At 37.4% G+C, this 14,827-nt stretch overlaps 1 protein-coding gene and 1 pseudogene across 2 annotated transcripts in view; one reads left to right on the plus strand and one right to left on the minus strand.

Moving 5' to 3' along the window:
- Positions 1-14,827, minus strand: part of LOC141548478 (connector enhancer of kinase suppressor of ras 2-like) — a 555,144-nt gene that overhangs the window by 490,299 nt on the left and 50,018 nt on the right. The window lies entirely within an intron of this gene.
- LOC141548383 (thioredoxin, mitochondrial pseudogene) lies at positions 8,475-9,971 on the plus strand (annotated as a pseudogene).

A 14,827-nucleotide genomic window follows, 5' to 3' on the forward strand; every position in this document is an offset into this window, starting at 1 on the left:
AGGATTGCTGAGAGGATCAAATGTGATAATATTTGGAAAGTGCTTAGCAAAGTACCTGGCAAATAGAAGGCACTTAGTAAACCACTTGCTCCTTTCCCCACTTCCCTGATAGAGCTAGGAATGCAGATCTGATTCAACATTAAGAAAACTATTAATACAACAGACCATATTAATATATGATCAATAAAAATCACAATTCAACAATAGATGAAAGAAGAATTTTTGCCAAAATATAACATTTTTATGTTAAAAATACTACTAGCAAGCACAAGAACAAATGAATGTTTCCTTAATGCGGTGACAGATAGATAAGTAAATACAGATACAAAAATAAAACCAAGAGTTAACATTATCTGCAATGGAAAAACACTAAATGCCTTTTCAATAAGATCAGGAGTAAAGTAAAGCTGTCTACTGCAAACTGCCATTACTTGATATAACTCTAAAAATATATACGTGTATGTAGCAAAAAAAAAAAAAAAAAAATCAGAAAAATAATTGGAGGAAATAAGTATAGACAAAGCAATAAAGTTATATGAGTTAGAGATTCAACTAACAAATAGAAACAATTTACAACTCCAAAAGAAGTATGAGAATATATAATAAACCCACAAAAGTAATCAGACTTTCTATATATTACTAAGAAAACTAAGAAGAGATAGAAAAAGAAATTTCATTTAAAATTAATGATATATAAAATATCTGCCAATGCAGTTACCAAGACATACAGAAGAGGTGTATGTTTAGAACCACAAAGCATTCTTTATATAAATGAAGACATAATTGAAAAGGAATGAATTGCTTATGGTTGAGCCATGGTATTATAATAAAAATGATAACACTAAATTAAGGTACAGATTTAGCTTCTCTGTTATCTTACTCTCCTAGTTGGGGCAATTAATTTACAATGTTTAAGTGTCTAGATGGATATTTTTAGAGTTGGTGTCATGTCTGTTATCCATTTCCCATTTCTGATCACCAATAACTTATTTAAATACTTCTGGGTTAAATCATTGCAATTTTATGTCAAATCTTTTACTCATGATTCTTTTCATCTTTATTATGAATTGTAATCTTATCTCTGAGTATTCAATGGTCTCTACTCTGCATAGACAGTTTATGCAGGGTTATTCCTCTATCAGTTAAATGAGTTCAATTTCATTTTTGTGATGTTATGAGGTGCTTACCATGTTCACCACATAACAATTCTTTTTATGAATAGAGTATTAATACGATACAGATGAAAGTCCTTTTGTATGATCTCTAAATATCTTTGGTTTATTTCATTTTTTTTCTTCTCTGCTATGAATACACACAAACACACATACACACAATCACTCACACACAAATACATCTTCATCTTTGCATAGAATTCGCTCAGAATTAGACTGTAGGTTAGAGAGTTATATCAAGTTCCTCACAGAATTTGTCTACCACACCATCAATAGCAACCAATGTTGGTGTGTGAGGTGGTGATCTTTTTGCAAATATTAAGTACTGCAATATATAATGATTAAATGTCCCAAGAAATAATGTTTCTTGTAGATTTGGGGCACGCAATCAAACTTATTCTACCAACCCAGTTCTTGGAATACCCAATAAGCTATCTTTCCATTTAATTATAACTTTTCTTTTTTCTCTAGTTTAATTTACAGCAAATGTCAAGATAGCTGTGATTCATCTTCTCCAGAAACAAATCCACTCACTGGTCATTAGACAAGGTTCTTACATTTAGTGTAATAATATTCAAATTTAAAGGTTCTATACTGGCTAAAAGTGTTGCTTCTTTCCACTCAACGCACCATTTCCCATCACTATACTATCATCATTGCAGAAGCAGAAAAGAACTGCACATGACGAAGAGCCATATTTTTTCTTTGTTTTAATAGTTGCCATGATCAAAATAATTTTCATCATCCAGCTAGTCTCAGAACTCTTGAATTCTCAAAACTGTGAGACGTTATAGATAAGACAATTGAAATAAAAGACATGGTCTGATATTCAAAGAACTCCCTCAAGAATCTTAGTCTTGCCTTAAAAATCAATCAAAACATTCAAGTAACAAGGATTATTTGATGTATTTCCACTGAGCACATACTCCCAATTGTTAGTATCCTAAAAGAGTTAAACCATTTCTAAAAGGTCAGCAATCTGATTACAACACAGTCTAGTCCCTGTAAAATGTGATCCACTTTTGTCAGTTATACAAGGATGTTGACATCATCAATTAATATAGGGTAAAAAGCTATTTACTCCTTGAAACAACCTTTCTTGAACCTTGGTCAAGTCGGAAGGGAAGTATTTTAGGCTAGAACTCTGGTGATATAACTGAAGAAATTCCATGAAGTTGGCCTTTCCCTCACACCAGCATGTAACTTCACTATAGAGTGCAATAAGCACATAGCAATTTTTTTCATCACTCAAGCATTAAAGGTTGAGAGAAGAAGCTACATTAAAGGATGATGCAGTTAGAAAATTAGGAAGATTAGGTAAGTGACTATGTTGAATGCTGAAATTTAGTGATTACCTCACTATAAGTATGCTGTGAATATCTTTGCTGATCTCTTCCCAACTACCTATTTTGCCCCAGGGACATTTTCTAGTCAGTTATTCTATGAAGTTCTGAAGATAACATTTTAAAGGATTTTGGGATTCCCAAACAAAATGATAAGTATTGGTCCTATACTCTAAAATATTAGGCAGTATGAGTTGAAGGCATGGAGAAAGCCATCTTTACTAAATAGCTACCTAATCAAGTATTGTATCTCATATTCCCAATAGTGGTAGAATTGATCCTTCATCAATACTTTGTTGGATCCATAATCTTACTTATATGAACATTTCTTCTACCAGGGCAGATCATAAAAGAGGATCATAGATTTAGAGATTAGAAACCATTCAATACACTCCTTCATTTATGAGATGATGAAACTGAAGTATAGAGAGCTTAAATGACCTGTCTTTCCATCTTATTTGATTTTTGCTTATGTATTTCCATAAAATCTATCTTTAAGGATCCACCCAATGCAGAATGTAAGACCCTTAGGCACAGAGACTCTTTTTGTTATTTCCCTAATGTCTAGCACAAGGCCTTGAACATTATTGTATTTAATTTTTATTGAATTCAACAAATGGACTGGAATTAATTTATCTAAATAATTCACTGCTGCTTACTATTCACTTCTGAAATTCAAGACAAATTCACAGCAACATTGATCAGTATGGAGAGTGCAAAGCATGACTACTATCTAGGGTCTGGGAAGACGCTCTGGGCACTCTGGGAATAACATGAGAATAGTGATCTTCTCAGAATTTGAAAAAAGGAGATGAAGGAGACAAGAAAATGTGTCCACCTTAAGAATTCACTGACAAAAACTGCTGGGGAAATTGGAAACCAGTATGGCATAAATTAGGCATTGACCCACACCTAACACCATAGACCAAGATAAGGTCACAATGGGTTCATGATCTAGACATAAAGAATATTATAAACAAATTTGAAGAACATAGGATAGTTTACCTCTCAGATCTGTGGAGGAGGAAGGACTTGTGACCAAAGAAGAACTGGAGATCTTTATTGATCACAAAATAGATAATTTTGATTATATTAAATTAAAAAGTTTTTTAAAAACAAAACTAATGCAGACAAGATTAGAAAGGAAGCAATAAACTACAAAAGCATTTTTTACATTCAAAGGTTCTGATAAAGGCCTCATTTCTAAAACATATAGAGAAATGAATTTATAAGAATTCAAACCATTCTCCAATTGATAAATGGTCAAAGGATATGGACAGACAATTTTCAGATGAACAAATGAAACTATTTCTACTCATATGAAAAGGTGCTCTAAATCACTATTGATCAGAGAAATGCAAATTAAGACAAGTCTGAGATACCACCCCACACCTCTCAGATTGTCTAGGATGACAGGAAAAGATAATAACAAATGTTGAAGGGGATATGGGAAGACAGGGACACTGATACAATGTTGGTAGAACTGTGAACGGATCTAACCATTCTGGAGAGCAGTTTGGAACTATCATCAAAAAGTTATCAAACTGTGCATACCCTTTGATCCAGCAGGATCTCTACTGGGCTTATATCTCAAAGACATCATAAAGGAGGGAAAAGTACCCACATGTGCAAAAATGTTTATGGCAGCCCTCTTTGTAGTGGCCAGAAACTAGAAACTGAATGGATGCCCATCCATTGGAGAATGGCTGAATGAGTTATGATATATGAATGTGATGGGATACTATTGTTCTGTTAAGAAACGACCAACAAGATGATCTCAGAGAGGCCTGGAGAGACTGACATGAACTGATGCTGAGTGAAATGAGCAGAACCAGGGGATCATTAGACACGGCAACAAGATGATTACATGATGATCAACTCTGATAGATGTGGCTCTCTTCAACAATGAGATGATTCAAACTAGTTCCACTTGTGCAATGATGAAGAGAATCATCTATGCCCAGAGAGAGCAAATTGTGGATACTGAGTGTGGTTTACAACATAGCATTTTCACTCTTTTTGTTGGTGGTTTGCTTATATTTTATTTTGCTTCTCTTTTTTTTTACTGGTTTGATTTTATTTTTCTTGTGCAGAATGATAATTGTATAAATATGTATGCATATATTGGACTTAACATCTATTTCTACCATATTTAACATATATTGGACTACTTTCCATCTAGGGGAGGGTGCAGGGGAAGGGGGGAAATTGGAACACAAGGTTTTGGAAGGGCTAAAGTTGAAGAATTGTTCATGTATATGTTTTGAAAAATTAAAAAAAAACTTTTATAAAGAAAAAAATGTATCCACTTGAAAATTTAACTACAGCCTCTAGCACTTGGATAGCTCATTTGTGGAGAATTTATAGGTGGGCAAGAATCTCAGAGAGTGAGAAATATCCTGCCTTCAAATCTTTTTTAAAAATTCTTCCTAAGAACTTCATAGAATAAATGACCTAGAAAAATGTCACTGGGGCAAAGTAGATAGTTGAGGAGAGGATGGCAAAGGGATATTCACTGCATATTTATGGTGAGGCAATGACTATTTCAGAATCCAACACTATCACTCACCTAACCTTCCTAGTACTCAATAACTATCTCACCCATCCGTACAACTTCTTCCCTCAACTTTGAGTACTTGAATGATGAAAGAAAATACTGCAGTGTGTTTGTGGAATCTGTGGTGAAGTTAAGTGCCATTGTGATTACAAGGTCAACTTGCTTAAAATGTCCTTAGTTATGCCAACAAAGAATGGCTTCACCTGTGTCTAGAATAGTCCAAGGAATGAAATCACAGTTGAAGAAGTTAGAGCCAATCCTTTGGTGTTTTTCATACCTAAATGCATTACTTCAGTGTTCTTTGTTATTAGTAGCTTTCTCTTGAAGATATATTTTGTACCCAAAAATAAGATTCATAGGACAAAGTATTTGGAGCTGACAAGATCCAAGAGGTTATTTCGTCAAAAGCCCTCATTTTATATATGGAGAAACTGGGCAAAGAGATTAAGAGACTTACCCAAAGTCACACAAATCCAGATTCTATAGTTCTAAATTCAGTACTCTTTTCACCAAACTACAACTTAGAAACGCTAAGAAATGTGTGCCCAAATTATATTCAATTAGGGTCTAAAACTCTTCTGTTCCTGTTTGACAACAAATGGCCAGATCATTCTAGATTCTTTAAAAAGTAGTATATGTAGTACCTTACACCTTGCAGATTGGATAATATGACAGAAAAGGAAAAGAATAAATGTTGGAGGACATGTGGAAAGATAGGGACATTAATACACTGTTGGCAGAGTCGTAAACTGATCTAACCACTCTGGAAAACAATTTGGAGCTATGGCCAAAGGGTTCTAAAATTATATACCCTTTGACCCAACAATACCACTACTTATTTTGTGTTCCAGAAAGATAAAGGTGGGGGAGAAAAGGACTTATTTATATAGAAATACTTACAGAGTAAGTGATGACACAGAATTAGATACTGAGGGGATGCCCATCAATTGGGGAATGGATGGACATGTTGTGGTATGTGATTATAATGAAATATTACTGTGCTATAAGAAATGATAAACAGGCTGATTTCAGAAAAACTTGCATAAACTGATGCAAAGTGAAATGAACAGAACCAGGAGAACATCATACACAGTAATAGCAATATTGTATGATAATAACTGAATGACTTAGCTATTCTCAGAAACACAAAGATTTAAGACAATTCCAAAGGACACATTAAGAAAAATGCTATCCACCTCTAGAAAAAGAAAGAACTGAGAGAATCTGAATGCAGATGAACTGCTACTGTTTTTCACTTTCTGCACTTTTTTTTTCTTTTCTCCTTTTGGGTCTGGTTGTTTTTTTTTAACTAACATGACTAATATTACAATATGGTTTTCATGTTTTGTATAGCCTCTCAGAAATTGCTTACTGTCTTAGAGATCAGGGACGGGGAAAATGAGGGAGGGAGAATTTTTTTTTTTATTAATAGTTTTTATTTACCAGATATACGCATGGGTAATTTTACAACATTGACAATTGCCAAACCTTTTGTTCTATTTTTCCCCCTCCTCCCCCACCCAGATGGCAGGTTGACCAATATATGTTCAATATGTGAAAGTATAAATTAAATACAATATATGTATACATGTCCAAACAGTTATTTTGCTGTCCAAAAGGAATCAGACTTTGAAATAGTGTACAATTAGCCTGTGAAGGAAATCCAAAATGCAGGCGGACAAAAATAGAGGGATTGGGAATTCTATGTAGTGGTTCATAGTCATCTCCCAGAGTTCTTTCACTGGGTATAGCTGGTTCAGTTCCTTACTGCTCTATTGGAACTGATTTGTTTCATCTTATTATTGAAAATGGCCTCGTCCATCATATAGTATTGTTGTTGAAGTATATAATGATCTCTTGGTCCTGCTCATTTCACTCAGCATCAGTTGATGTAAGTCTCTCCAAGCCTCTCTGTATTCCTCCTGCTGGTCATTTCTTACACAACAATAATATTCCATAATATTCATATATCACAATTTACCCAACCATTCTCCAATTGATGGGCATCCACTCAGTTTCCAGTTTCTGGCCACCACAAAGAGGGCCGCCACAAACATTCTTGCACATACAGGTCCCTTTCCCTTCTTTAGTATTTCTTTGGGATATAAGCCCAGTAGTAGCACTGCTGGGTCAAAGGGTATGTACAGTCTGATAAATTTTTGGGCATAGTTCCAAATCATTCTCCAGAATGGCTGGATGTATTCACAATTCCACCAACAATGTATCAGTGTCCCAGTTTTCCCACACTTCCTCCAACATTCCTCATTATCTTTCTCTGTCATTCTAGCCAATCTGACAGGTGTGTAGTGGTATCTCAGAGTTGTCTTAACTTGCATTTCTCTGATTAATAATGACTTGGAGCTTCTTTTCATATGGCTAGAAATAGTTTCAGTTTCATCTGTTCATATCCTTTGACCATTTATCAATTGGAGAATGGCTTGATTTCTTATAAATTAGAGTCAATTCTCTGTATATTTTGGAGATGAGGCCTTTATCAGAACCTTTAACTGTAAAAATGTTTTCCCGGTTTATTGTTTCCCGTCTAATCTTGTCAGCATTAGTTTTGTTTGTACAAAACTTTTTCAATTTGATATAATCAAAATCTTCTATTTTGTGATCAATAATGGTCTCTAGTTCTCCTCTGGTCATAAATTCCTTCCTCCTCCACAGGTCTGAGAGGTAGACTATCCTCTGTTCCTCTAATCTATTTATGATCTCATTCTTTATGCCTAAGTCACGAACCCATTTTGACCTGATTTTGGTGTATCATGTTAAGTGTGGGTCAATGCCTAGTTTCTGCCATACTTATTTCCAACTTCCCCAGCAATTTTTGTCAAACAGTGAGGAACTCCTATTTTTTTTTTAAATGAATGTTAAAACTATTACACAAAACGGGAAGTGGAAATAAATTATTATTTTAAAGAAAGGGTTGTGTGTGGACTCCATTGGGATTTGGATGTAAAACAACAACAACTTATTGTCACTACAGAGAACTATTTTCATGCTGGTATTTTCTGGATTTTCTGTTCTCTTGTTACCTCCAATCCAAAGGTAAGCCATAAAACAATGCATAGACTGAGGCAGTTCAATGGAAACAGAGCCCAGAAATTATTCCGCTCACTGTTTTGTTGCTCTTTCTTTTGTCTATAGCTACAGACAAATCTTAACAATATAAAAACTATTGGAAACGTGTCCTGATATAAGAGGACCCCCTATGGCTCGGCCCTGGGAGTGAGACCTTTGGCCTCTTTACCGCGGAGGCAGAGGCGGAGGGAGAAGAGAGACTGTGACGGGGATTGCCTAAGAATGGGTTCCATTGGCAACGGAGCGGACCTTATTGGCTGCTTCTACTTTCGCCTTCCAATTCAGAACGCTCAGAAAGCGCAAGGGAGAGTAGGCAGCATTTCTCGGGAGGCTGAGAGAGGAGGAAGGAGGGGGGAAACAGGCAGGGAGACAAACGTGACTTAGTGTCTACGTATTTCTGAGGCGGTCTAGCCGCACCTGTTCCATTGAGGGCACTCTCTGACTTCTCCCCCTTTATCCCTTAAAGCTAGTTTATTTTAGATTAGGGTTCATGGCTCAACGCCTGTTTCTAGCCAGATCCTTGGCTTCTATCATGGCCAGGAAGGTGCTTATGCGCCGTTGGGCTCTCCCTAGTGCTGGGGTCCTGCAGGCTACCCCCAAGGGTTCCGGCACTCCAGCCCTAAATCTTACCCGGATCTTACACAATTCCCACATTTATAAGATTACATTCAATATCTGGGATGGGCCAGATTTTCAGGAAAAGGTGCTCAACAGCACCGTCCCAGTGGTGGTAGATTTCCATGCCCAGTGGTGTGCCCCCTGCAAGATCCTGGGGCCACGACTGGAAAAGGTAGTAGCCAAGCAGGAAGGCAAGGTAATGATGGCTAAAGTGGACATTGACGAAAACACGGACCTCGCCATTGCCTTTGATGTCTGTGCGGTGCCAACAGTGCTAGCCATCAAGAATGGAGATGTGGTGGACAAGTTTGTAGGGCTCAAGAATGAAGAGCAGCTTGAGGCCTTCCTGAAAAAACTGATCAACTGCTGAACAGGCAAGAGCACCAGTTACTTTGTTTTTATCTTTAGGGCCCTTATTCCTTTGGTGGGTAGGGATCCCAGCTACCTAGCTCCTCTTGGTCTTTCACTGGCCTTGGTCCTCAATCATGAGAACTTACTCTCTGACCACGTAGGGGTGGTAATTAGAGAAAGGCTACTGGTGCTCATTGGGGAAGGAAAGGCCTAGATCATGTTGCCCCCTTTTTAGCCCCAAAGCCACTTACACTATTAGCAATCCCACTTTAATCTAGGACCAGTACAGTTGGTGGCCTTTCTGAAGATTTGGACTTTTCCAAGGGGCTTTTCAATAGATAAGCACTCTATTTGAACTGTAAGAACTTCTGTCTTTGTCTTCTGGGGGGGGGGGAGGTCTCTGCATTAAAGACATAAGGCAGGCCTCTCTGTCTAGTTGAGGCTTTTCGTCCTACTCACATTATACATTTTTTAAAAGAAAGTAACCTGTACTTTTCTTGTTTTTTTTACAGGTCTGATAAAAAAAACTCTACTAAACGTGTCCACCTCTTACAAAGAAGAACAAGCCCTAAGCCTCCATACTAAAATTCCTAGTAGCAACCACAAACATCTCTAGAAGACACCTCCTTCAATCCTTTCTTTTCAACACAAGAACATAACAAGAGCTGAAAGGAGAAGAACAATTCTACAAAGAAGTCCTATAATCTGGAAGAGCCTTGAAGCATCACCTTACTTCATTCTTGGCAGATTGTTCAATTTTAACAGCAGGAGGCTTAACTAAATATATCCAACACAGGGGTGGCATATTATTTTTTTTTAATAATAAAATTTAAATTTAATTCCTGATCAGAAATGTGTCGGTTTATTTTATGGTAAGAAATCTAGAGATTTAGAAAAGAATTTCAATCTATTAGTTTAATAGGAAGGGAATAAACAGAACAACAAATTTGTCTCTTCTAGGTCACATGGGTTTTGTCCCAATATATTTTGCCTTTTTGATCTCAACTTAACTCCAAGGCTCCTCAAGGTGCCATTGTTAATTGCAATGTAGAATTTGCCTTAACTTCTTCAATTGCAGCATGTGGGATATGAAATGGAGGACAGGAACATTTAGGAATTGACTATATTTCATCTAATCCCTTTCTTCGGGCACCAGTGATCAAGCATGATAAAATGGTTCCATTCACTACCCTCCCTCTAGTTTCAAAGGTCAGTCTGCTGGGTGATGATGTCTTCTCCTGTTCAGAGATTAAGGAGGCTTTGGGTTTGAAAGCTTCTCTATTTTTTAGTCATCCATCAATGGATGTCTGCTTGATTTGCTTTGTGACAGGGCAGTAGCTCATAATTAGCCCTGCTGCTTTCTCTTTACAAATAGCCTTTATATTGGGGTTCAAAACTCACTAACAGAAAAACCCCAAAACCTTTATGTAGAAAAAGTACTTTGCCTTCCTGACCCCCCATGGAGTTATTAAATGATGTTCCAATTAGAACAAAATAAAAATAGAGAACAAGGAGAAGGGTGAAATAGCGGAAAGCTTGCCGGATTGGGAATCAAGCAACTTCTCTCTAGAGTTAGATCTTGCACATATATAGTTCTTTATTAGCTATTTTTATTAACTATTAACAATTCCCCATTTATTTTGCTTGAATATATATATGTTTGTAATGGGTTATATTTTTCTTGATGGGGACTTTGGGGTGGAGGGTGAGAAGTGGGACAGAGAGAATTCAGAGCTAAATATTAAATTTTTAAAAGTCAATTCCCCACTCTGAGCCCATAGGCTCCTCAGCTGTTAAATGAAGGGTAAGATTAAATGATCTCCAAATTGCTTTCTCACTTTAACATTCTCTAATACCCCAGGACTATAGAGGGGAAAAAGCACGCCCAGAAACTGCTCACAAAGATTTGTGTGGCCAGAATATCACCCATCACTCCTAGGATGACTATTTTTGGGGAATGAGAATTATGGCAAAGAATTTGTTCTGAAAATATTCTAATATACTGAATGCTTGTGTTATTAAACAGCTAGAAAACCAAAAGTCAATAGGGTGGTTTGTGGTATTGCCCCTAGTACAAGCGATTCACTGGGATTCAGCTGAGGATCTAAAACTCCAGAAATCATTAATCTAGGATTATCACTTTCCAAGTGTTGGAAATGTATTTATAATACTACATTCAAGTCTCCAGCCTGACCTGAATTGTCCCAAATGGTGGGTATTTACAACAAATTGATGATACATACATCTAATATTTCCCAAAGAGGTTTCCTCCGCCTTGACTGTAAGGACTTTGAATGAGGAGGCCCAGCTGATCATTCTCATAATCTTCATTTGATTAACTGCTTCATAATGCAATATCTCTAGGCCATTTCATCTGTGCTCAAAGAACAAGGGACAGAGCCCCCACATAGCCAAGGGATGGTACACAGAGAGGGCCAAGTGAAATGTAAAATATGCCTTTGACTGGCATTTCCCATCTGCTGGGGGTCTGCAGATTTAGCTTGTTGCCAGTTCTTATGTGGTTATGCTCTCATCAAAAAGTCTCTCGTCCTCTGGGTGAAAGCCCACAAGTTTGGATTTGGTTTTCTTTTTTTATGTTAAACCATCAAGCAAATTTGCTCCCAGTTTACAAATGAGTGGCAGAGTCATCAAGGCATATCTATCCTCCTCATCCCATGGCACATCAAAGGCTTAGAGATGGAGGCCATTAAATCCAACCCCCTCATTTTAAAGTGGGAAAAGGAATAACAGAATAGTTGATTGCCTCTCAAAAAGGCAAACATCCAACATCTGAGGCAAGATTTGCACTCAGATCTTTTTTTTTTTTTTTTCTGAGATAATTGGGGTTAAGTGACTTGCCCAGGGTCACACAGCTAGGAAGTGTTAAGTGTCTGAGACCAAATTTGAACTTGGGTCCTCCTGACTTCAGGGCTGGCGCTCTATCCACTGCGCCCCCTAGCTGCCCCATAACTCAGATCTTCTTAACCCCAAATCCAACATCACATCCACTAAGTCATGGTGCCTGTTGAGATGCTACAGGTTATCTCTGGGTCTCTGTCTCTCTGCCTCTGTCTCTTCCTCTGCCTCTGTCTCTATCTCTGTCTCTGTCTCTCTCCCCTTTTTGACCTACCCCCCTATACCTGTCTACTATTTGAACATGTCACTGCTGCTCTAGACCAGGTACTGCTAAATACCCTGTATTTCTAGACTACAAAACACCCAGATTGCTATACTTCCTTGATTCACAAAAAATACATAAAAGCCATTTTAGAAATAGAAACCAGTTTGAGAAAGCTTATTCTCCCCAGATTAGTTCAGAGGATGCTTGAGTTTCCCTGGCCTACTTTTTGATAAATTATATAGTGGCCTAGAATAAACATATAAGACTTGGACTACTAGGAAAGGCTGAAAAAGAGAATGTCAAACAAAAACAAGAAGTATTGGGAGGAGGAGGGTAAGAAAACACCAACTTCTTTCAAATATTTACTTCCCCCTCCCCCCAAAAGGCAAATCCCTACCTGTGATGTTAAGCTTATAGCTTAGCTTGCCAGGGCTCTGATTAAATCCCTCCTTAGTGGGTATGGTATCTCTTCGATTTTCTGACATCCAGGCTTATAACAAGGCTTTTAAAAGTACAGGCAAGAGGACTGTACAGAAGTGAAGATTTACAGCCTATCTTTTGTTATGATTTCCCACCACCCCCCTTCACCTTAGCTCCCAAAGCAGGGGGGTTTGCTGCAGCCTTCAGTGAATTGTAGTTTTGTGTTCAGAGGCAAGGATGTGCGAAAGAGGAAAGCCACAAACAGAGCTACTCCAAATGGTCCTCTGGTGCATTTTTATAGCACTAATGAGCAAATGGTGCTGGAGGAAAGATGCTGGAGGTGACTGCTCCAGCCCCAAGTGAGCCCTGAATGACTGGAGCTCATTTGGATAGGATTTGACTGCCCAAATCATTTTTGATATTTAAATATTTTCTTCTGAAAGTATGCCATACCTGGGACACAAGTGAGAGGCAGAAAATATTGTAAATTTATAAACCAAATATCGCGAGGTAGCGAGGTACTGTCATAAGTTCTAGACTGGAGTCAGAGAAGCTAGCTTCAAATCCGGAATACCTAGGTCACCTTGACCAAGTCACCTATCCTGGGTCTTTATCTCCTCATCTCTAAAATGATAGGGAGGAACTAGATGGCCACAGAGGGCACTCCCAATTCTAGAGCCATGAAGAACTGACTTCCCTTGTACTATCTGATTCAGATTAAAATGTAATTGGGAAATATTGAACAAGATAAAATGCAATAGAACATAGATAATGTTAATATGTGGTTTTCTTACTTAAAATAATCCTGCAAGGATCCCTATATATGATTTAGTTGCCCCCATTTTTATTTGTGTGTGATACTACACACAAATACTCTAGACTAACAGAAACAAATAGGAGTTTGGATTCTGCATAAATGGATGATTATTTTCCCATTTTTTTTACCATGTGAATCTCAGCCCAAATAACTGTTGCAAACTATAGAAAATTATTCTTGTCATAATATTTTTGAAATGAGATTCTCTCATTTAGTGGTCAATTTCAGGTTATTAATAAGTAAATGACATTAATTTGTCTATTTGAGGAGCAATCATCCACTGATCATTTTCCCATCAGTATAACATACATAAGTTTTTAAATCCCCAGAAATAGAAAAACAGGCTCTTCCCACTTGGCTGCAAGTTTCCCAAATGAAATGCAAGGGCAGAAGCAGCAAAGATCACAAAATACTTAGGTCTAATGAATAACACTGACCCCATGGGAAGATGTGGAAATTTAAGCCTGGACAGGTTGCTCATTATCTCATGAAGAAGTTCATCATATGTCTGGACAGTTGAAACATTGGGGAAATTCTTATGGAATCAAAATCTACCTATCTGTAACTGGCACATTAGTTCTAGTTCCATTCTTAGAAATTCTATGACATAAATCTAATCATGATTCTCATATATTTAGTAGGAGCTACTATGCTGCTTCTTCCCAGGTCCCCCCACCAAAACAAAACAAAAAACTTCATGTCATCCTAAATTTGAATACTCATGCTATAGTTTTCTGTGTTCGAACTCAGATAAAAGCCACTGACTTTGTCTGTCCTTGCACAGCCAGTAACCTAGAAGCTGGGTTCCCCTCTCAAAATAGCATCAAATCCCCAAACTGGAAGGTTTTTAGTAGCACCTAGTGCAGAGGTTCTACTTTGTGCCATGGACCCTTGGACAGTCAATCTGGCTAAGCCTGTGGGAACCTGCCCAGAATAACGTTTTGAATGAATAAAAGAAAATACATAGGACTATTAAGAAAATTCCTGATCCAATTCAAACCTCTCATTTTACACAGAAGGAAACTAGTTTAACTTTTTATGGGGGGGAGAGGAGGAATTACTCATTTAAATATAGAATAAATGATTAACTCCTTATTAGTCACATAATCTATCCCAAACACCTTATTCTCAACCACAGGGAAATTGTACTTTAGTTTCTGATCATTTAAGTAGAGTGTTCATGAACCAAAATGTGTTTTTTAACTTCTCTAAGCCATTAAAAGTCTAAAGGATAGAGACAGGCTCAGAGATCCCTGGGAGTAAACACTTCTTGGCATCTCCCCCCCCCAACCTTCACCCCAATTACTTACTGAGGAACTTGCTATAGCCAGGGTGCACAATAAA

This window comes from Sminthopsis crassicaudata, chromosome X (assembly GCF_048593235.1).
Source record: "Sminthopsis crassicaudata isolate SCR6 chromosome X, ASM4859323v1, whole genome shotgun sequence".
Classification (NCBI taxonomy): domain Eukaryota; kingdom Metazoa; phylum Chordata; class Mammalia; order Dasyuromorphia; family Dasyuridae; genus Sminthopsis; species Sminthopsis crassicaudata.